Source organism: Rhinolophus ferrumequinum, chromosome 6 (assembly GCF_004115265.2).
Source record: "Rhinolophus ferrumequinum isolate MPI-CBG mRhiFer1 chromosome 6, mRhiFer1_v1.p, whole genome shotgun sequence".
Taxonomy (NCBI): Eukaryota; Metazoa; Chordata; class Mammalia; order Chiroptera; family Rhinolophidae; genus Rhinolophus; species Rhinolophus ferrumequinum.
The window spans coordinates 77,250,340-77,275,607 of record NC_046289.1 but is presented as its reverse complement, the minus strand read 5'-3'; positions in this window follow the sequence as shown (position 1 = coordinate 77,275,607).

Here is a 25,268-nt window from a genome sequence, read left to right as displayed (position 1 = left end):
TAGTTGCCAGAACTATTGCAAAGTAATAAAAGTCTTTTCACTAACCTCATTTAGATCAACTAACACCTGCCCCAGCTGCCTAGGAAGCTCTAAGTTGACTGTTGGCATGCCCCAAAGCCAGCTGCTGCTGTGATTATATTATTTACTAAACCTTCACTGTAGGTTTGCCAATGCATATCAAATCCTGAAGCAATCCCTATACTAGTAGTCTAAATTAAAAGATTGACGAAAAGGTCATGCGTTTGCCCCCTATACATACTTACAATTTATCTGGACATGAAGAATGAGATCATAAATATTGGTGCCAGGACTGGTTTAGCCTGGTACTGGGTTTGGAATGGAAAGTAGAGGACTTCAATCTTTGATAAAAGCAAGGTAGACAGTTTTGGGCCCATAATTTTTAGAATACTCTCAGGAGTTCTTAATTGTAAAATGGGTTTTTAAAAATATTCAGCATAAGAAAGTTCACTTTAAAGTTTTTGATAACTAAAATTATAATGTATCATGATTATTTAATTATTTTACAATATTATTTGGCAAAATGATATATAGTTTATAAATATAATGTGTCAATTAGTCTTACTTTTAAATGGAGGTCAAATCTTTCTAATACATCATTATTGTGGGACCAATTAAAAAGGACTGTAAACACTTAATGTGACCATATTTTGTAAACTAATGATACAATAAATTGTTTAGAGAACTGACAAATAATTGCAGCAGCGAAATACTGATGAAGACTTTCATTTATTTTTCTCCCATAAGAGAATTAACAAGCAATGTACTGAAAGGCTGATCACGGATCAGTTAGACATGCCTTCTGATATCAATAGCATTTTAAACACCAATTCTCCATGCTAGGTGATTTAGTTAGAAGCACGCGGGCCCTGGTGTTTCAGTACTTGGGATGAAATCTCAGCTTTACCACTTGTGACTTTCGTACAGAGTCATGAGGTAGGACCATTTCATGTCTCAGTAAAACAGGGATGATTATAGTAGTAACTAATTGTAGCTTGTTGAAAGTATGCATAACATTATCTACTTAAACATTATACTTAAGTGTCTAATATCAGCAATTATTGTAAAACTAAGTGAACATGTGAATTGTGGCACCTAGCATACAATTTCACTTATTTGTATTTAGGTTTCAAGAATTTCGTATATCTTCCAGATTCTTGGAAATCAAATTAAAGCAAAATGCTCTAAACAACAGGCACATAAAGATAGGATCTATTTATAATCTAAAGCCAGAGCAAGAACTGTAAGATTTAGTAGAACTGGAAAGAGACGCAGAGGAATCGCTAGTTTACATAAATTTCCAAGTGTTTGTACTGTTCAGAATAAGAAAAAAATGGTGAGGAATAAACAATTGGGCCTTTAATTAATATACTTTTTCTCCAGGAAAATAGACAAATCTTAACTTAAGGAATCAGAATTTCAATAGATTTTTCTCCATGTCAAGGAAGGAAGAATACCTCATCATTTTAACACCTCTGTTTTTACAAGGTGATAATTTTTTCTTTTTCCTAAGCAAATGAGTTTCAAACTAGTTTCAGAATTGGGTAGTTATAGAAAATTTTAATATTATGTGACTCATTTTTTAAATGATGCACTGCATTATGTAGATGTGTTTGTAAAATGCATGGATGGTCTATTTAGCTTTTAAAATATATTGATAGAAAAAATTGCTGTATATTGGTTTAATGCATGTACATTTATTATGGCTTAGAAAATTGACTGAAAACTGGAAAGTGAGCCATGGTAAAAAAAAAAAAAAATATCTGCGGAAATCATATGCAGGAAATTACATAAGATGGAAATGAAGTGAAATTGTATTTCCTATTGCTCTTGTGTGAAAAAATTGGAAAGAAGACTATAAGGAAGATTGGAGTAAGTGTGCTGAGTACTCTCAGTATTAATGGGAGCTAAATATGCTCCATTGTGTGAGTGGAGAAAGTCTAAAATACAGCTAAGACATTTGTAGGAAGCAATTTTGTGGAAGGTGGCAACAATAAAACTGGAAGTAAAAAACATTTTGGCGATGATAGCTATGCAAGCACTATGTACCTGTATTTTCAATTGTATTTCATTTTAAAATGATACATACAATCTGAAAACAAATGAAACAGAAAGTTTCCATATAAAGAAATATTTGAGACTGTTTTTAATCTGATACCAGTGTCTTTTTTATATAAAATTATTTATGTATTTTAAACTCCCAAACACGTTATAATTTAAAATACAAATACTAAGTTAGGTGAGATGGGCAGGATGACCCCATTTTGAACAAAAAATATCAAATTGAAAATGTTTTTTGAAACTAGAAAGGTTTAAGATTAAGCAAATGCAGATGTAGTGTATTTAGAAGTAAACTCTGATCATTATATGGGAGAGAATGGATTTGGTGGGAATAAAAGCAACCGCAATAATGATGGAGTCGTATCTCAAAGGTGAATTAGCAATTGGAACTACCTGGGCACAGAAACAGAAGAACAATGCATACAATGTGAGAAGTAATTCTCCTAGCATAATCACAGAGCTGTGTACAGGCCTGGACTCACTAAGTTAAAAAGACCTTGGGAAACTTGAAGAAGGTTTAAGGACAAGCAATAAACATGATTAATAGCTTGGAAAATAGAATCTCAGAGGAAAGGTTAAGGGAACTAATATTATTTAAGTTGGAAAATAGGCTGGGGAAACAAGTTGGTTTTCAATTACGTGAAGGATTATTACATAGAAAGTACTGATTGGTACTCTGATGCCACAGAGGGCAGAACAAGAATAAGTGAGCTTGAAATGCTGTGTAAAGCTTTTAGGTCCGCTGAACGAAAACCAAAACAAAACAAAACAAAAAAACTTCCACCAGGACTGCAAGCCATTAAAATGGAAAGTACTAAATTTCTTTCTGTATAGACCTTTCAAAATGCTCTTGAAACTCATTTGTCTAGGAAAATTTACACGAGGCGCAGCCTAACAAAAGGAGAGGAAAGAAACACTTCAAGTTTTTACAAGGACTGTCTCCCCTAAGTTTCCCTCCACTCTCCAAATTGTGAATGTTTGTGTTATGGATTGGTTGTGGTGCTCAGCAAGAAGAATGCTCACAAATTAAAATATTTGAAATTATTTTAAGTGTGCACATGTCTTTGTTTAATATGACAACCTTAAAAGTGTTGTAACTTTGAAACTCATTGTAGCTGTTCAAGCAATTTTAGCTTGTTTACTAATTCAAATTCATTAGATTACTGGCAACAAATTGCATTTCAGTTTCTTGATTTCTCATCACCTTCTTTGTAATACATTGTTTTTCTTTTAGAAATGAATCAAACAAATTGAATATTCTTTTATAAGGTAATAAAAACAATATATTTTCTTCCAAAAGGTTTTATTTACTTAGAAAAATAGGCTATTCTCTGAACACCTGCACACTTAATTCTCTTAGAGTTAAATTATACAAGAATTCCATACCACTGATTTCTGAGGCATGTGCTAACACAGATAAATGAAAGCAGGAATTTTCAATAAAATTTGGCAAACAATTCTGTTAGACCTTGTCAAATACGCACAAGATGAGTTCTAACTCCTTTCATTTATATGTCAATGTTATGAAAATTACTGAATGAAAGTATGGACTACTGCAGACTGTACACAAAGGGATAAAAAATGAAAACTCTAGCTGGAAGCTTTTAACTATTTCTTTGGTGATGATATTTAATTTTTTCCCTGTAAAATATTTCATTTTCTTTAAAATATATCATAAATAAATGAACATTTCTACCAAATACAAATAAGCAGTGTAAATTGTATTATGAAAAAGACTTTGTATTTTAAAGAACATCTAGTGCTTTATGTTTGGGAAGTGTTTTATAGTCATTAATAATTAATTCTTTACAATGTCAGTAAGAATGGAGATGAATGACAGTTATTATTTCCTCTTCTAAAATGAGAAAGGGAGTCATGAAGAAATGAACTGTCAAATTTACATAACAAGTTATTGAAAAGAGGGAATTGTAATTCTGAGATCATGACTCAAAGGCTTTTGTGTTTTGATTCTACAAAAAGACTTGGAAAAGTTGACATAAACAAGCAGGGAACGGTTTAAAACTTGTACCAATGAACAAACCAAAAGGAAGTTTATCTTCTACCTTGTCTAATACCTAGTTTATGCTACAAGTTCCCATCTAGGGGAAAATAAGTATTTCTACAATGTAATATTGTACTCTGTGCAGAGCAAGGCCAACCACAAAGTCCCTTCCCCCTGATAACTAAGGTAATATATGAGTAATAGAAAGATAACCCTGAATGAGTAGGCATGCATGCCCTGCCACCGGAAAAAGGTAGCTGTTATTATAACTGGGTATTTGTCACATTTGCACAAGCCATCTGAAAATAAATGACTTTTTCATGTTAGCTCCAATTTAATACTTGTGTCATTTCTCCTTAATCAAATCTAATAGGAAACCCACTCAGGAGTTTAGAAATTCCTACAACCATAAGCTCATCAGTTTCTGCTCAGCATCTACAAAAATTTAGAATGAGTAATACTCATTAAAAGTCATATTGGGTTGCTCAGTCACAACCGTTTGGTGCCTGCATGCCTTCTGCGATGTCTCCATTAAGTCTCCCATCCAACTCTCCACCTCCTTTTATTATTCTGTTAATATGCTCACTACTCCAGCATTCTTCTAGAATTGGGGCCATATCAATGACTTGGATATCCACAAACTAGAGAGTCATCATCACAATCTTTCTACCTCAGACTATTTTTCATGTTAGCATGATCTAAAAAGAGGGATACACAAATAATACAGTTATATTTGACATTTAGGACAAGGATTACAAGTCTGCCATTTAGAGGAAGGAATAGAAGTCTATCATTTTGTGACATATGACACAGTTTTGATATTCATAGTTTTTTCTTGATTTGCAACAAAAATCTACCTATATTTTTGGCTTCCTTTTTATAGGCTATAGATGTTGTTATTTTTGTGAAACATTTTGTGAAATATTTGTGATGCCACATCAAGTCATCTTTTTAATGTCAATGGGAACAATGCTCCTGAGGTTTTTTATGACATGGATTTCTTTCCTTTTTGTTACCATGAGACCATAAAGAGTTTATGATTACTAAGAGGAGGGGAATATCACTTTACTGGAAGGGTCCTGAACTAAGGTTTACATGGATCACCTTTTGGACTCTATTGAGCTTCCTGGCAATATGCCTTAAGCTTACATCTGCAGCTAATTATTAAATCTTTTCTCACTCACCTAGGAAATTAATCTCTTCTTGTGTCTGACTTCTTATTGCTCATTCATCAACAGATTGCTAACTTCTCAAGAACTCATCACAGAATCTAAGAAGTATTATAACATATTAATATCATCAGATCATTGCTTAAAAAAAATCAGGACTTCTTGGTTTTACTTCAAAACATCACATGATAGGATGTTCAAATTTCTTAAACTCAAAGGAATTCACCCTCATCACCACGTGATGGGACTAAGAAGAATCATCTCTCTTAATATACAATTCTAGGTTCCTAAGAGTTCTTTTCCACTGTGACATAATCTAAAATATATAGTGAGTGACTTACTTATTCACTCCAAATTGGTCAGTAGCGAAATCATTTTAATTATTACTGAACAAAATCATTAGAAACATATACCTAAGTCTTGAATTATAGGCACTGAAACGTACAGTAGGCAAAGTATTTTCTACCATTAACCAAAGTTCCCATTGCATAATAAGTACATCCTTAACACAGGGCCTTAGAGTTCTATACAAGGGACAAGTGGAAAAGGCCAGAGGCCAATGAGAAAAATTGCAACTGTCCAAGTCATATTCTTCTGAGGAGAAGAAATCCATGCTCAAAAGCACAAACTTCATAGGAATTTTAAAATGGCAGGAAGTTGAAAAGGCTTCTGGTCAAGATGGTGGAGCACGTAAATGCTATACACACCTCCCCCCAGGACCACATCACAATTACAACTAAATTATAGAACAAGTTTCACTGAGAATCACCTGAAGTCTAGCTGAACAGAAGTTTTATAACTAAGGTTATACAGAAGCAGCCACATCCAGACTGGTAATTGTTACTGAAACTCAAGGGTTCAATTTGCCTGCACACATCCAGGCCTTAAAGACACAAACAGGAGACTGAAGCAAAGAAAGTAAAGGTTTATTTAAAGAATTGGCACCAAACCTGGTGACACAGGTGAGCTAGTGCCGCCAAGAACCTGGCTCCCTGATGGCCTCTAGTGGATAGGTTATATAGGGGGAAATCATTCATCATGATTACTATTGGAGTTGGGGTTGTGGGCTTTACTGATTGGTGGGCTAAGGTAGGGGAAAATTGATCATGGCAGTAGGTCCGGATGTCAGTCATGGTGTCTTTCTGTCTGGTTTCAAGGGGATGTGGTCCGTGGGCCATTCTGCTTTCATGAGTCCAGAGCCAAAACATAACTGAGGCCAAGATGTTATCTTTGTTTGACTAAAACCTTATTCTAGTTTGATATTTAGTTATTATATGTTAGTCATCTTTGGTAGACATGAAACTTTATTTATAAGTGAGTTTGACACTGACTAGAACCTAATGTCCTAAGAGCTTAATGATTTAAGAAAGTGGACATGCAGTATGCATACAGGTAAAAGGATCTGGTAGAAAAAATGCAAGTGTGAATCTATTGTATCAATCTATTGTGAATGTATTGTAAACTACGCTTATGTGAATTAAAGCAAACTGATACTAAAGAAATGAAGTTCTTGTGCTTTTACAGTAGGAGGGGTGGAAACATGGAGTGGGCTGATCCCAAACCCACATGTGGCAATTAAAAAGTAGGAGGGATATCTCAGCTGTGGAGGGACCCCATGAAGAGCGAGGAGTCCCAGTCCTACACGAGGTTCCTCAGCCCAGGGTTCCAATTCCAGAAAGAGAAGTACCCATAACTTCTGGCTGTGAAAACCAGTGGAGATTATGGTTGAGTGAGATGGAGAAAGGCTGGAGTCCCAGGCGTTTCTCTTAAAGGATCTGTGCCTTCACTTACTTGCTGCAAAACTCACTTACTCTGAGCTCCAGTGCTGGGGTAGCAGCTGGAAAGGTGCCAGGAACATATGGGGAGGAACTGAATTATCTGGCTTCAAGCAAGGGCAGGAGGGGTAGCTCTTTCCCAAACCGAAATGCTAGCAGAAGCCATTGTTCTTTTGTTGAGCCCTCCCCCACCCAGACTGCATACTGAGGCAGATGCCAAATCTGATTCTACATTAACCTGGCTAACACCATTTGCCCTGCCCTGGTGATTCCCTGATACTCTACTATACCCAACATGTGGGCCCACCCAAGCCACTTCTAGTGGTTTTTATGTACAAATGGCCAGTCTTGGCTTGTGCTGTGGAATTACAAAAATCTCTCAAAGGTTCACAAACAACATACAAGGAGCAGCTGGCCTTAGCATGCCCCATACCACTTGCTAAGCATCCCCAAGCCATGCACTATTGACAGCTGCCCTCAGTTCACAGCTTAGCTTCTCCCAGGTACCTCCAGGCCCAGCACAAGTGACAACCATCTGCAAATCACTTTGTAGGTAATCCCCAGTTACCCTGGACAGGTCACAGGTAGCAAATGACCTTGGCCTACAACAGAGCCCATCCCAAGAGGCCCCAGAATCAATACACCTTATGGTCATCTTCAAACCATATCAGAGTGCCACCCAACCACTTCCACAAATGACACACCCAAAGGAAAGACTGAGCAGGTACTAGAGCCCCATTAAAGAAAATCCTGCTCCATAGGGTCAACCACAGGTCCTCCACAGGCCAGTCATCACAATCAGCCCAAGGGCCAATCTCTCTCACTGACATGCAAACAGCAACCAACAGGAGGGCACACACAACCCACACAAAGGATACACCTGGAGCACCCAGCACAGGTGACCAGGGAGACTGCACCACTGGGTCCCACTGGATACCTACTACGTAAGGCCACTACAGTAAGACCAGGAGGCATAGCAGCCCTACCTAATGCATAGAAAAAAACACAGGGAGGCAGCCAAGATGGGGAGACAAAGAAACATGTCCCAAATGAAAGAACAGAACAAAACTCTAGAAAAAGAACTAAACAAAATGGAGACAAGCAATCTACTAGACACAGAGTTCAAAGTACAGGTTATAAGGATGCTCAGTGATCTCAGGGAGAACTTCAACATAAAAATAGGAAACATAAAAATGAAGATTGCAAACATAAAAAATAACCGGTCAGAAATAAAGAATACAATCACTGAAATGAAGAATATATTAGTGGGAATCTACAGTACATAAAGCAGAGAATCGAATCAGAGATTTGGAAGAGAAGGTATCAAAAACACCTAATCAAAACAGCAGAAAGAGAAAAAAACAAAACAAAAAATGAGCACATTTTAAGGGACTTCTAGAACAACATCAAACGTAATAACATTTGTATCATAGGAGTACCAGAAGGAGAAGAAAGGGAGGAAGGGATTGAGAACATCTTTGAAGAAACGATGGAAAACTTCCCTAACCTGGTGACGGAAATAGACATACAAGCCCAGGAAGTGCAGAGAGCCCCAAACAAAGATGAACCCAAAGAGGCCCACACCAAGACACATCATAATTAAAATGGCAAAGGTTAAAGACGAGGAGAGAATCTTAAAAGGAGCAAAAGAAAAGCTGTTAGTTACCTGAAACTATAATAATATAATATTGTATGTCAACTGCAAAATAAAAATAAAAATAATATTAATATTAAAAATAAATATGAAAAATAAAAATAATATTAAAAAAAGAGAAAATGTCAGAAAGTTGCCATTTTTTTCTCTTTGTGTTTCTCTAGCTGTAAATCGATGGAATGTGCATACAAATTTTCTAACTCTATTAGGAAAGGGGTCATTCAATACTGACAAGAGCAGGCTTTGATTTTTATAAGAAAGCATAACCAAACTTGTACAAATTGTCAGAAAAATATTCTCAGAATTACCAACCCTCTTCTTTTAGAACCACCCCAATTTTTTCTTTTTTTCTAGTTTTTGACATTGACTAGGTTTCCTTCCTTGTTACTGAGCCAGGCTTGGGTATACTGTCATGTTCTCATTTTATTCCCCATCTTTCCTCATCTGGTTTAGCAAGATAGACAGCACAACAAAATGCATATTCTTACAGCTCTCTCAGTCTTTATCAAGTTCTCCCTTTGAGGAGTTTGCCAGGAATTTGATTCTTTCTTTATACACTGACATAAACACATTTATCTATTAAGTACTATACATATATGTAAAAAATATTAAAAGCTAAAATACCAAACATGCATATAGCACAAAAACTCTGATGTGAATAGTTTCTTACATTTCAGCCAGTGGTGCTGACAGCCTTCAAACTTTTGACCTTTGAGTACTTTTCTAGTTTACATTGCTTTAATGCTTGTTTTAAAGGAAAAGTATTTAAGTGTTTGGGAGGAAGACTATTAACAGCTAGCACATGAAAAGAGGTTTAAATATTGTCATCTTCTATCAATTATATAATTTATTTTTTCCCTAAGATATGCCTCTAACGTCTTCCTTTTCAGTTTATATAATCAGATCTAGATTTAAGTGAGGAAATACAAATTGTATCCTTTCATCTTCATGTCCCCTTTGCCTATAGCATTATCTAACAGTGTCTGAAGGTTTGCTTTACTTGTATTATCTCACGAAATGTTTATAAAAACACTGGGGAGATATTATTTTCTGCATTTTAAAGATGAAGAAAATTGGATAGATAAATATGAAATAATTTGCTCAAGGTTACAAATTTTATTAGTGCTGGAACAAAAGAAAATATAGTCTGGTATGTGAAAACCCACTCATAACTACTGTGTACTACTGAAGTAGTGCTATGTACATGTACCTTACATACAGTTCGATTGTATACATGATACACACATACACACACATATTGGCACACATGCTTGCAAATGTATCTTGTAAGTGGCAGATAAACAGTTCTACTTGCTACCTATTTGGAAAGGTATGTTGCCTTTTGGAAAGTCTTTCAAAATACAATTCCACCTCAGAAACCCAGATATATATTTTAAGCCTCTGGAGTTTGTGATTCCATAGAATTGTTTTGTAGAATGCAATGGAACTCAATCCACAATAACTTTTTAAGAAGAAAGTTTTCTGATTAGATTGTCACAGTGTCTGAGGGACAGCAGAAACTTATAACATCTCACTTTGAGGTAAAATCAATCATCAAGATACAGCAAGAAATGTTTCTAAATAATGAACTATAGTCCATGAGTTACTGTAAACTACATTTCTAAATGCTAGTCAATGTTTTTACAAGAGCAATATCACCAGAGATGAAGACTATAAGTGTGCGTGCGTGTGTGTGTGTGTGTGTGTGTGTGTGTGTGTGTGTACACATTGTTAGGCCTCTCTCCAGTTTTTCAAGGAGAACCTTGTATGGTGCAATCATGTAGAATGCATTATTACTCAGTACCTAATTTGAGAATCATCCTCCTAAGATAGGAATCAGATTAACAAACAAGGAAGATAAAGCAAAGGAATCATTTTGCAAGGTTCTGGTAGAAGTTAATGACAATGCATGAGTTAGTCATGTCTACATTGCACTACATTTTTTCTCATTAGATTATCATATGACGTCACCATATAAGATTAATAGGCTATATTTGAATAAAGCATAAAATGGATTGATTATTTTTACAGGCATAACAATAAATGGAAACAAATTATGATATTTAGGCAATGCCAAATTTAGAAATGAATAAGTTATAAAAGGATTAAAATCCATACAGAAACATAATGAATGGTTATGCAGTGGTGAAAATAAAGTACTGAGGAAACAGTAAAAAATGAGGCAGCTTGTTGAGAAGTGTTAATTCAAACTTTGAAATGGAAAAATACCTACATGACTTAGTTCATTTTTCATAGGTTAAAAAAATTAGTGCTGAGGAACAAAAAAGATGAAAATAAAACAGTGCAGATGTGAAGTACACATCTGCTAAAGAAAAAGAAATGACCAAATATTATTTAGCTAATGATGGAATCAGAGTATAATCAATTATTAAAAATCAGAAGCTTTCTCCACAACACATAATTATTGTGTCTGTGGCAAAAAAAAAGAGAAAGCATCTATAATTTGAGAAATGTATTATTTGTTCACATTTAGTGTGAATTATTGTACCAAAACTAGAAGACTTTTTGTATGTAGCATTTTTATTTGTAAATATATTTGGCAAAATAGTGCAATTATGTTTAAGTGAATGATGGATTTGAGTAAGTTTATGATAATATTCATTTTATATATATGTTTTATATCTACTTTCTGTAAAGATATATATGCTAGAATAAATGTGTGGGTTATAGAGAAATAATTGAGATGTAATCTCTTCATTTTAGTACACGGTTAATAAAAAATAGAAGAAGTGAACAGTATATAGAAGCACTGATGATGGAAGAATACAACATGAAGTGGATAACGAAGTTAAAACATTTTAACTTCTTTAATAAAGAGTAGGAGTTTCATGGACGCATAAAAAGAGAGGGAGATTTAAAACAGAGGAAACAGCTGGGCCAGTTCAGGGAGATGTGAAACACACATCATTTTCAGATTGGAAATGTAAGTTGTATGATGTGTTCAAGTTTATTTTTACCATGAGGAAATATAAGATCAGTGACCATAAGGAACTTATAAAAATATACCATTTTCGTTGAAAAATCAATGGCAGAATTACTCAGAGATAGACTTTTTAAACTGCAGTTATCTAAGAAACTCTAGATTGCTCATACTACCAGTCAAAATGGATACCAATAATGTCACAAATGTTCAGCAGAGTTAATTGGTCAAAAAAATTAAGCTCTTGTCAAGGTGTATTTAAATGTCATAGCTAGCTAGATGATAGATGATGATAATGAAGACAAATAGAAACATAGATAGATGATAGAAAGATAGATGATAGATAGATAGATAAACATTTGTATACAGTCATTCTACACTTAACAATGGGGATATGTTCTGAGAAATGCATCATTAGACAATTTTGTCATTATGTCATTTTGTCATCATAAAGTGCACTTACAAAAACCTAGACGGTATAGCCTACTACTATAACTGTGTGTGCTATACTTTTATATGACTGGCAGCACAGTAGGTTTGTTTACACCAGCATCACCACAAACACAGGAGTAATACATTATGCTACAACTTTAGAACATCACTAAAGTTGTAAAGGCTACCTCATCACTAGGGGATGGGAATTTTTCAACTCCATTATAATCTTATGGGGCCACCACTGAATATGAAGTCTGTTGTTGACCGAAATGTTGTTATGTGGAGCATGACTGTACAGTACACATAGAGTAAGTATTTGGAGCTATACTAAGTGGTGAAAGAAACAGAGCCTATTTTCTCTAGCACATGCTTCCCAAACCTGACTCTGGATCTCTTACATGAGATAAAGTGAAAAGAAAGTGGTAGGGAAGTGGGGATACGGACAGGGAGATTATATTTATAAAGCTTATGAGCAGCTTAAAACATATTTCCGCAAATCCAAAGTTACAAATTCATTCAAAAAGAATGATTATCCCCTATCTGCCTGGCATTTGGCTGCTGCGATTATGTGTAATAATAACTTATTCACAGAAAAGTATACTAATAGAAACAAAGACTATAGGGTTTGGAATCAGAGTGCCCTGAATTCAGAATCATGATCTCTCATTTAATATATGAGAAAGTTTAACTTCTTTGGGTCTCCGATCCTTCTTCTATTCTTGGGGATAACAATACCTGACTCATGACACACCTGGATGGTGAAAAGAGACCATTCAGGTTAACTGCTTAATATATTATCAAACATGTTGCATGTCTGCTATGAGAATGCTAATTATGGTGTTTGGAGACAGATCTTCTAATTTCCAGGTTTCCTCCTGAAGTGAATTCAAGAAGAGAAGATCTGAATTCTTTCCTTATCCCTCACTGTACTTGGTAAGCGTGAATGAAGAAACTCAGCTTCTTTGCCTTTTCTAGATTCTCTCTCTTGTGAATCAGCCTACCTATGTTGAATGAAGAAATGCATTCTGGCCTGATAATCCCTATGTTGTAAGATTAATGGTGGCTCCTGTCTATTTCTCATTAGGTTTCTGAACTTCAGTGAGAAAAATGAGGGTGTATTATCTCCTTAAAGCCCAACAATGCAATAGCTATCATTTTATTAACAGCAAGCAACAATTTTGCATTACCTCTTATGAGTTAGAATTTAGAAACCCTTTCTGTAATTGTTTTGAACATCTGTTTAAATTATAAATTTTAATTTAAATTATACTTAATAATTATAACTTTAAAAAGTTTAAACTGGTTCCAGGACCATACTAAGTCTGCACTACATGAAAAAAAAAGAATGCATCATCAAAAATATCATCCTAGAAACAGTATTATTTGAATAGTAAAACTTAGAAATTTATAACATTAACAGACTTCATGGGGTGATAATGACAAGAATATTAGTTATTTCTGCGACATTGTGTAACAGAGATGGTTAACTCAATTAGATCCTGGTGGTTTTAAAGTCAAGGTCACATATTTAATTTCCATATGGGCCAGTATACTTCTAACTGGGAAAACTCTGTTCTCTATGCACAGACTGCACCCCTAACCCCAATCTGTTATTTCTCAATTATGTGCCATTAATTGATGCAATGTCCTACTGATAGTGGGTCATCTGTGCCGTCTGCATAGATGAAGGACAGCATGTCTATGAGGCAGCCGACAGAGAACAACTTGAGGCCAATAGCACCAGAAAATTCACTAATAACCTGTAGTTCTCTTCAAGAAAAACATAGCTCCAAATTTTCCAAGGGAAAATCATTGCAAACATTATTCAAAAATGGGTTGGAATCAACTCACAGCCCCTTTCTGTAAAAATGAGTCAAACAGAAGCTCAATAGATCTAGTATGTCTCTTCAGATTTTTTTGAAGTTACATTCAACACATGTTTATATAATAAGATATTCTCACATGTAGCATGTTTCTTAACAAACAAGATATTTTTAGTTTGCTACTACTGTTTATTTCCTCTGTGCTCCCTTGTATTAGTTCTAAATCCTATTGGGAATTTATAATATATCCCTGTGTTATCCATTAATAAACGTAATGTACTACAGCATGTATGATTAACAGGAACACTGTAACATACACAGGGTGTAGATGGATATTTCTCTTTCCCACTTGCTAACGAGGGCGCTAAGTTCAATATTCCAGCAAAGAACTGATCCAATGTACTATCATTATATAAAATCTATAAACCAAGTCTTTAGTTTGAATAGAGGCAGGCAAAGACTTCTAAGCCCTAATTTCCATTCTTTAATTATTTTATGTCTTCCTTCTCATTCAGGAATTCTCCAAATAAGTGACTTTGCAAAAACTTCTTTAAGTCAGAGATTGATGGAAATCATTTAAACTCTTGTTAATTTATTCTAAAAAATGTTTCATCTATGAGAATAAGGATTTGAGGTGCTATCTATCTAGGAGATAGAAGCATCTGCTTTCTATTAATATATTTCAAGTAGCAGTCACCAGATGGAACAGAATTTTATGTGTATGTGTTGAGGGATAGTGAGACATTAGGACACCAGAGACAAATATTTGTTCAAAACATCTATGTTAGAGGCATTGGACTAGTGGCAGAAGATTTAACAGAATATTAAACGTGAAAAGTCCCTTCTTTCAAAGATTTGGCATCGTAATGGATCAGAGAATAATACAAATATATAGAGAAAGAGACTGACTATTATTGAGATGAGAATCAATATCTATAAGAATCACAAGGCGTTTGATTTTAAATGTGTTGAGATAGCCCTGAGCAGGTCCCATAAAGGAAAACAATATGATTTTGATTCCACCATAATTAACAAATTTCAAAATTTTAAAGTTCAGATGCCTGCCTTGTATCTGTCTCTTTTTGTGAATACCTTTCTCTTTCTGTTTTCAATTAAGCAAAATTCTACTTCATTATCAGGCTCAACTTCTGCATCATCCCTGGAGCCTCTTCCCCAACTACAAAAGAGAGAGCTCTCTCAACTACTCTGATTTCATATGAGATCTGGAGTCTGTCTCTCCTGCTAGGCTCATGAGAATCTATGCTTGTACCTATGTGCTTTATGCTTCTGGCTGCCTGAGATGGCAATACCCAAGTTAACTGTGGACAGCTGATACTGAAAACATCACAGCCTCTGTCAAATGGGTGTCTAAATGAATGTGTAGAATTAAATCCACTAACCACCTTGGAATCAAGTTGAAGTCTTATGAGAGCTAGAGGTAAACTATTATGCTGAAACAGCTATACAGTTTGATATCTATGATATATGTAAATATACATATATTTTATATATATATATATATATATATATATATATATATATATATATGAGGTCAGACAATTAAGTTCATGAACTCATCCTAGAAGAAGTGCTACATACCTCACTACTGAATATCACTATAGTCACTTTCGAAGTACTCCCCTTGGGAAGCTATGCACCGACACTAGCGCCTAGTCCACCCTTCGAAGCAATTTTGGAACTCTTACTGGAATGGCCATCTGAGATGTCATCGTATTACCATTGATGTCCTGAATGTCATCAAAATGTCTTCCTTTCAGTATTTCCTTCATCTTCAGATAAAGAAAGAAGTCATTGGGGGCCAGATCAGGTGAGTAGAGAGGGTGTTCCAATACAGTTATTTGTTTACTGGCTAAAAACTCCCTCACAGGCAGTGCTGTGTGAGCTGGTGCATTGTCATGATGCAAGAGCCATGAATTGTTGGTGAAAAGTTCAGGTCATCTATCTTTTCAACGCAGCCTTGTCATTACTTCCAAATAGTAAACTTGGTTAACTGTTTGTCCAGTTGCTACAAATTCATAATGAATAGTCCCTCTGATATCAAAAAAGGTTAGCAATATCATTGCAACAAATTTGTGAGCTTAATTGTCAGATAGTTATATAATTGTAGCCTGGACTTCCCTAATTAATATACCCCATAACCAGCTTGAATATATCCTATAAATAACTTACATTTTATCTATGCCATTCTTAAGGAGTGTATTAGTTTGTGTGCTCCAGAAAAACAGAGCCAAAAGGATGGGAAGATGAATGGATGGCTGGAGGGCTGGATGGATAGATGATAGATAGATAGATAGATAGATAGATAGATAGATAGATAGATAGATATAGATAGATAGATAGATAGATACACAGATAGATACATAGATAGAGATTTAGGACAAGGAATTGGTTCATGCGGTTCTGAGAAGTTCCAAGATCTACAGCAAGCCGGAGACCCAGCAAAGCCAATGGTATAGTTTTGAGAAAGGCAGAAGACTGATGTTTCAGCTTACAGATGGACAGAGAGATCAAATTCTCCCTTACTCTGCCCCTTTTTTTTTCTCTTCAGGCCTTGGATGGATTAGATGAGGTCCACCCACATTGGGGAGGGCAATCAGCTTTACTCAGCTTACTGATTCAAATATTAATCTCATTCAGAAACACTTTCACAGACATACTGTTTAATCAAATACCTAGGCATCTCGTGGCCTCATCAAGTTGACACAGACAGTTAAACATTTGGAGAGAGTATTCTCCAAAACTGAACATAATACTACAATGGTAACCTGATCAGTGAACAGTAGAGCTGAATTATTACCTTCTGTACTCTAAAGACTATATTTCCACTAATACGATCTAAGTCCAAATTTTAACTTTTGGAAGCCACATTATCACTACATTATGCTTTCTCAGGGTCACATGTTTCAGATATTTGATCAGCATGTCACTCACAATCTTATTTTCATAACTTAAAAAATATAAGGTTAAATCAGAATATTATAGAAGATAAGTAGATACTTTCTTTTTTTATTTTAATCCAGATAAAATTTTAATCACAAAGGTGATTTAGGACATCATTTTGTATGAAACTACAGGACAACACCCCTTTTTCCTGCTGCACGAATAGTGTTTTGGCTGAAATGGAAAATATAGATGGTTACAATAAAAAACATTTCCTGTGCTTACATTCTGCAGGCTAAAAACTTCTGTGACCATCAGGTCATAACTTCCGCTCTAAAATGCCTCAGGCCTTGCGACTCAATTTTTTCCCTTTTCAAAAATCAAACAAATGAGCAAACAAACAAAACATCTTATTTTTCTCATAGAACGGATGGAGTATTTAGCTATATTCAAGTAGTCTTTGCTTAAAGCAGTAAGGCATGAATGAAAGGAGTAACTATCATAAACAGAACAGGCCTAAGGTAAACTCTCTCTCTGCTTTTTGGAGGCCTCCTCAGTATGATATCTGGTCTTTGGGTAACACTATTGTTTTTCTACTCCTGTGGAAAATGATGAATTGTCTACGGATTCTTAAGTCTTGGAAAATCAAACAGAAATCAGCATGCCAGACTATGTTCAATTTCTTTTAATGCGAAGATGACTAGAATGGTAAAAAGAAGTTAATTCGGCATACCGGGGAACATAAAATTAGATTTGACAATCCAAGAAATGCTTACGACTCATACAGTAAGAAATTGTTCATTCCTTTACCTTTACAATGAGGTGATAATGTAATAAAACAATGCAATCTATGTTCTAGGCATACAGTCATTATGTGACATGTGAAGACAGTTCATTGTGTTATAATTTAACACTTAGTACACTTTTGAGTGTTGGAAGCGATGCTAGAAATATTTGTTCTTTAATCCCAGTTATTTTGCTATTAAATATCATAATTTACTCTTCCTTCTTTAATATTTTATTTTTTTTCTTCTTTAATACTTTAAATACTTTAAAGCTCACAGAGATAGAAATTTTTTCCTGATTGTCTTCACTGATGTATGTCAAATGCCTAAAGCAATCAGTGGCATACAGTAGATATTTTAGAAATATCTATTGAGTTATACGAAATATTGAATGAATTATTTGTTTGGTTATCACACGCAGTCATACTCATTTTCTTTCTGTTTTTAATATGCCAAACTACTTCTGCTTTCAGGGGCTTTACACCATTCTTCCATCTCTTTGAAACTCTCTTCACACAACAACCCCTTACTGACTGTATAGGTCTCAGATCTAATAGCACTTTCTCATGGAGGCCTTCCTGGAGCACTGAAGTAAAAGCAGAAGCTTCTCCTCTGGTCTCTCTTTAATATAGTACTCTATGTTCTTTGTAGCATAGATCTTTACTACACTGGAACATGTGTACTGAGGGTAAAGATTACATGTGTTTCATCACCATACTCCATTACTTATAAGAGTGTTAGGAAAAGTTAGGTGTTCAAAATATACTTGCTGGTTGTTTGAAAAACTGCTATGTACCTAACCCTTTGCTCACTACTTTTGAACATGCACTAGTGAATAATTTTCCTCATAGAACTGATTGATAGAAAGAAAATAAGCAAAAAGCCATTTCCCCCCAAATAATAAAAGTATGAAAGAACTGAATGTGGTATTACTCATAGGATAGAGAATAAAAAAGGAAACTAGGTAGATTTTTTTTTTATTTTTTTATTAGCAAAGACCTCTCAGGTGGTGACATCAACAAAGACCGTAAGGTCGAGGCAGCAGTCATATAAACCCCTGCGGGAAGACCTGTATAGGAAGAAGGAATCATATGCAGTAAGGCCTGACACAGAAAAGAGCAAGATGTGTTTGAGAAACTGTAAGAAGACAGGGGCCTAGTGTGAGGCAAAAGCCAGGTCCGACAGGGGCTCAGAGTAAGAACTTTAGGTTTTTATTGTAATAGCAATGGAAATAACTAAAGATAGGTTTTTGCTTTGCTGTAAGAAGATAACTCTATCCCTTGTATAGACAAAAGTTTTGAAGGAGGGAAAGGGTGAAAATGCAGATAGAAACTTTCAGGTGTCTGGTAGCTGATCTAGAATGATGGTGGTAGAGATGGAGAGAAGAGACTGGAATCCAGATATATTTTAAAGATAAAATTGATAGGATATAATGGTGAGCTCTGCGATAATCATAAATGATTATGTCACCACAGTTTTTCAACAAAATGAGACACTTTTGAAAGGAAAATGAGGTATTAATAATTATGCCTGGACAATGAGGGATTGTCTAAGGCAAACCAGGAGGTATGACCACCCTTCTATTTTTTTTTTTTAAATATCTGGTGAATGATAATGTGATCATTAAAATAGAGATCATTCCGGAAGGAAAAAGGTAATGAGGAGTTGGGCTAAAAGGTATTGTTTTGGCAATCAAAACAGAAAAAGATCTGAATGTGCAAAAACTCTGAGATGGAGATGGCAGGCTTTGGACCTCTCAAATAGTTCAGATAAGACCTAAATTTGACCAACAAATGAAAGATATGGACTACTGCTTATCATATGCATTAATTATTAATTTTTAGGGGTGTCAGTTTATTATATATTGGCCTAGCAAATTCTACGTCTAAAAATAACACATTAAAAATCTAGTACAATTTTCTAGTTGCTGGAATTAACATTTTACACTCCAATAGTTTAATCTCCCAATAGTTCTAAAATAAATCATGATTCCTTAATTATAAATACTTTAAAGAAAATTGGAGACTTATTTTATTCTTTAAAAATAATTTATTTTGTTGTGTTGTTCTTGAAAAAATGAAAGGACTGATGGCAAACCTATCCATACACTAATACCTATCAGAATAGAACATATTGATGTAACTAGAATTTAAATGTCTACAGAGACTCAGAAAATCCCTACATCTATTTCCTCCAGATTGGATCTGAAAATCTATTTTCATTCATTTTTTTTTTTTTTTTAGCATTGTTAGTAGTGAAATATAAAGCTAAGATTACTGAACAAAGTGGGCCACAGGATTTAGAAAAATCTATATATCACATAAGTTTGAGTACAGATTACCAGACAAGTAACTATATTTTGAGTTCAGTCCGGTTTGATAGGGTTTTTATGACTGGTCCAAAAAAAGGAATTACTCAAGTTCATCTTTACAGAGAATCTGTTCACTAAAACCTTAATGAGAAAGTCAGATTGAAAATTCATATACATAACAGGTATAGGAAATGAATATTTTGCCTTAGATTAGAAAATGGAATTATTTTTAAGAACTGTTTCCATTCAAAAATTGTTTTCATGTCAGAGCCCTGAGATGACAACCCTTACCTATTTACTTCTGCTTTACCTTCCTATGTTTTAATCACTGTTTAAATGCATAATAACATGCACATCTGCTGTCCTGATAGATGGGCTTGCTGCAGATCTGATATGGTACAGCTATTGAAAAGATGGTATAAAGACTTTAAAAAATACATAAAGATAATGAATAAATAAGAATGCCTGAAATGCTAAGTTCAAAAAAGAAGGTAGTGGGCTAATTTGAGACAAATATTTCCATTTAGTTTCACTACATGAATTGAAAATTAGTATTATGCTTATAGGATTGTGTTTCCACTTTATAGGAAATGTTTCCACTTTTCCTTTTCTCTTTGGAACCTTCTAGTACTTCTACATGACTAAACAGATAAATGCAGAGAATATTTTCCAAAATTATCCTGGGCTAGACCTCTGCCTTAAAGTGAGTGCATGTTTATAGTGATCTGATTCTATACTCTTTATTCTTTACTATTGCATTTCTTCCATTATGTATGACAGAAGAAGGAGTTACTGAATTTTTAATACTCATTGTTTATTTTTTTCAACTGGAATTTAAGACTGGATAGTTAGAAAATAATTTTCTCACATATTACTTCAGTTACAAAAATTAAGTTTCCAAAATTCAAAGGCAACATAAACATGTCTAAATAGATTTCATATTATTATATTTTTACAAGACTTATTTTGATTTTTCTCTATAGTAGTTAAAATAAAGTGCTATGATATTGCATAAATTGATTTCAACTCATTTATAGAAAAAGATAAGTATATTTTGGATATTTTTTATTTTATATCAATGTTTTATTATTTGATGTATAGTCTAAATGAAAGCTTTCTTAAAAAAATAAATTTACTGTGGTAACATTGGTTAATAACATTATATAAATTTCAGGTATACATTTCTATAATGTATCACCTCTATATTGAAGTGTGTGCTCACCACCCAAAGTAACTGAATGTTTTTCAAACAAAACAAAATGATTTGAATGAGGTTAAATTCCTGGTGCATTCTTTCTCAATGTTTTCTTATTGGCTACTGTGTTTGCTGCCTTGGTTGAGAAATTATAACTCACATTAAATAACTCTATGGACAGTGTAATAGAGGTTGATCCTTTTCTTCCAGAAGGATAAAAAGTTATGCCTCTATGTTTTTATTGCAAAAGCTATCCTTGCTTTCTGAACTGAAAGCATAACTTTCATCATATATTTAAGTCTCAGGTATACTTATAATTATTTCCAGTGCACTGTTCTACTAATATACTTAATTCCTATGCAGTGATACGATTTTCCTTACTGTAGCTTTGTATCCAGTTTTGATAACTGATAATTCTTGTCTCACTTCCCTCCTTTTACATATTTTCATTACTTTCAAACTTAAATTGAATATAAAGCTATTGTATAGTAAAAATATTTCCCATCTCCTAAAATTATTCAAATAAAATTTTGAGTGGAAATATTTCAAATTATATTTCAATTCTCAAATTTGACATTTATAAGATATTAAACCTTCTTCTGGAGCATGATATGATGATATACTTGAACGCATCTCATTTATATCTTTTATAATAGTTTCATTATTTGTCATATAGATCTTGTAACTTTTTTGTAAAATAGATTCCCAGTTGGTTTAACAAATTTTTTAGTTATTGTTACTTATATAGGTTTTTAATTAATTTACAGTGTTAATGCCAGTGTACAGAAAACCTAGGTTTGAATCTACATCTTATTTTTAGGAAAATGACCAAAATTTTAAAATTAATTCTGTAATAGTTATAGTTAAAACTTGTATTTTCTGAGAATCCCATCGTATCTGCAAATAAAATCCATCACATCTGCAAATAAAACCTTTTCCTTTTCATTTTGTTATATTTATTAGTATATTTATTCTCAAATATTTTCTTGAGCCTTTATAATAATATTAAATGTTTCTGTGTATGCATGGCATATTCTTTTATTTTATTGAAACCGATGCCAGGTTTTAATATTTTTTAGGTTACTTGTTGTGATCAAATGCACAAAGTTCAAAAAGTATAATATGGTATAAGGCTAAAAGTACATTTCATTTCCAGTCCTGTCCCTCAGTTCTCAAGTTCACTTTCCTGGAGGCAATTACAGATTTTGTGTATGTCACACCATTTATTTTCCGTACTAATTCAAACAAATCAATGCACATAACTATTTTGCACAAATGTTAGCATAATAGATACATGTTTTTTTTTAATCTCTTTTTTCCCCACATGGTAATAAAGCCTGATGCTTCTTTCCCTCATCAGCTCAGTATCAGAGACAGATGCTCAGGAAGTGTTCTGACCATTGTCTCCCATTCCCTAGGCCCTTGCTGTTAGGCAGGGTTATGTAATTATCTATGTCCAATTGGATATGGACAGAATGATATATTTCATTTTGTAGCCAAAGTTTAAAGAGGCTGGATCATGATCCCACAACCACCTCTTTGTTAAGTCTGTGATTGAGTGAGACATTTTTCTAGATGGTACAATTTGGAGATGTTATACACTAAAAAGTGAAAACAACAACAACAAAAAAACATTGTTAAAAGAAATTACCCAGGTAAATAGAAAGACAACCTGTGTTCATTGATCAGAAGATGTAATATTGGTAAAAAGGGAATAATCCCCAAATTGACCTACAGACTCAATACAATCCCTCTCAAAATCCCAGCTGATTTTTTTTTTTTTAAACAGGAATTGACAAGTTGAATCTAAAATCCATATGTAATTGCAAGGAACCCAGAATAGCCAAAACAATCTTAATAAAGAAGAACAAAGAACATTCATACTCCCCAATTTCAAAACTTACTACAAAGCCACAGTAATAAAGGCAATATGGTACTGGCATAAAGAGACATATAGATTAGTAGAATAGAAATGAGTTTACAAATAATTACCTGCATGTATGCTCAATTGCTTTTTAACAAGTGTGTCAAAACAATTCAATAGAGAAAGAAGTCTCTTCCCCAAATCATGCTGGGACAACCAAATATCCCCAAGCAAATAAGTGAAGTTGGATTCCTACTTCACATTCAAAAATCAACTCAAAATGCATCATAGACATAAACATCAGAGCTAAAAGTATAAAACTCTGTAAGAAAACATAGAAGTTTCTGACCTGGTTAGGCAATGGTGTCTTAGATATGACAGCATAAGCACAAGCAACAGAAGAACAACAGGAAATAAATGGGACTTCATCAAAACTAAACTTTGTGCTTCAAGAGACATCATGAAAAAAGTGAAAAGGCAACCTACTGAATGAGAGAAAATATTTCCAAGTCACATATCTGATAAGAATTTTGTATCCATAACATATAAACAACGCTCACAACTCAATATAAAAAGACAAGTAACCCAATTTAAAAATTGGGAGAGGATTGAAATAGACAATACTCCAAAGAAGATTTACAAATGCCCATTAACCACATAAGATTATGCTTAATATCATTAGTGAGTAGGAAAATGCAAATCAAAATTTCAATGAGATACCATGTCACACACAGTAGAAGGCTAAAAAAAATATATATAAATTTTCATGACAATGTGGAGAAATTGAACACTCATTCACACTATGTGAAAGTTTGGCAGTTGTTCAAAAATTGAAACAGATATAATCCAACAATTCCACCACTAGCAATTCCATACAAAAATTTGTATGTGAAGGTTCACAGCACATTTATAGCAGCATTAGTCATAATAATAAAAAAATGGGAAAAAATTGAATGCCCAACAAATGATGAACAGAAAAATAAAAGATGGCATAGCTACACAATGGACTATTATTTGGCAATATAAATAAATGAAGTAGTGAACATGTTACAACATGGATGAACCTTGAAAACATGCTAAATGAAAGAAGACAATCAAAGACAGCAAATTACATTATTCCATTTCATGAAGTGCTTAGAATAGGCAAATTCAAACAGACTAACTTAGAAAAACATCAATTTGGAAGAGAAGAATGAGAAAAAGAGGTGAAATTTCAAGGTAAAAATGGGACACACACACACACACACACACACACACACACACACACAAAGCGTCATATAAAATAACCAAGGAATGCATATAACTTTTAAACTGTAGGACCCATTATGGTGATAAAGTAGAGAATGAATTATCTGATATTTATATAAATATATCTGTTCAAATTGTGGTGGGCCATAAGCCCCACACAGTTAAAAACCCGTGTGTAATTTCTGACTCCCCAAAATCTTAACTACTAATAATAGCCTACTGTTGATCGAAAGCCCACCAATATCCACAGTCGACTTATACATATTTTGTATGTTATATGTATTATATACTGTATTCTTACAATAAAGTAGGCTAGAGAAAAGAAAATGTTAAGAAAATCACAAGAGAAAATATATTTATTGTACTGTATGTACTTATTGAAAAATACCCATGTTTAAGTGGACAGTTCAAACCTTTATTGTTCAAGGGCTAACTGTGGTAGAATAATATTCAGCCTATAGAAACAATGTTGCCTATGAAAATATACTGGCATAACAGATTATCATGAGGTATTGTAGATGAAAAGTAGTTTCAAAACAGTGTGAATATGTGTAATGGTTATGTATTATATATGTGCACATTAATGTAAAAACTCAGTGAAAGAGAAACAGAGAGATATCTGAAAGCATATGCACATAAAAATATTAATGGCTTATAGCCGCTTAATCATTTGCAGATAATTTTCATTTTTAAGGAAATAAATATACATATATTTGTTCAGATGAATGTATTAATTAGAATATAGTTGTCAGTTATTTAAAATTATTTTTGAGATAAGAAGTCTCAGTTGTATTCTTGATATTATATACTCTAAATGCTCCCAAACTTTGTCCAATTGTAATCCCTGCCCTTTGGCAAAGGAGCCGGGCACTTATGGAAGCAGCATATGTCGAAGTAAGCACTTTGATATATGAAGAAAATGTTTTCTGAGATTGTGACACGGCTCTACAGCAAAACAGTGGACACAATTATGGCCTCAACAATCATTTAGGGAATCGAATGAAATAAAAAGTAGTACTTTAAAATTTCTTAAAATCATGCACCTAAGTAAGGCACATAGGAATGATGCTAGCTATAAAATTGTGT